The sequence below is a fragment of the Dufourea novaeangliae genome, unplaced genomic scaffold, assembly GCF_001272555.1.
Source record: "Dufourea novaeangliae isolate 0120121106 unplaced genomic scaffold, ASM127255v1 scaffold99, whole genome shotgun sequence".
Lineage (NCBI taxonomy): Eukaryota > Metazoa > Arthropoda > Insecta > Hymenoptera > Halictidae > Dufourea > Dufourea novaeangliae.
Window position 1 is genome coordinate 1,712,226 of NW_015373982.1, and position 699 is coordinate 1,712,924.

The window sequence follows — 699 nt, forward strand, 5'->3', positions numbered from 1 at the left end:
AAGTTAGAAACTAGTACTTGTGAGAACGGGCATCATTTTTCTTCGTCACGCATTAAATTCGAAAATTAAAGAACGTAGAATAATACTCTCTAACGGCTGGGAACCAGTAATTACAAGAACATTGTTAAAACCACATTCATTTGCAACGGTGACATTGTATTTCGTCATGCGTACCACGTTTAGTTCAATTTGGACAGCTCTTACACCGTTATACGGACAGCTTTCGGTTAGCTGAAGCACTCAATTTGTAGCTGAAAGTACGTAGATTAACCCACTATTATTGATAATAACAATAAACGACTAGAACACTGTTAAAATTGCATTTAATCGCGGAGTACCACTATTTTTTGGACCGGTGGCGCCATCCGTGGCGAATAGCTGAAACTACTAGCCAATTATATGGCTACCAGTTTCAGCGGTTCGTCACGGATGGCGCCACAGGTCAAACAAATAGTGGTACTCCGCGATTAAATGCGATTTTGACAGTGTTCTAGTTGTTTATTCTTATTTTCAATGACAGGTGATTAATCTACGTTCTTTTAGCTTCAAACTAAATGCTTGATCAAGACGTAACTTGTCCATAGAACGTTGGAAGAGATATTCAAAGTGAACTAACCGGGGTACGCATGAGGAGACACAGTGTCAACCGTTGCAAACAAATGCGATTTTAACATTGTTCTTGTAACTACTAGTGTCCAA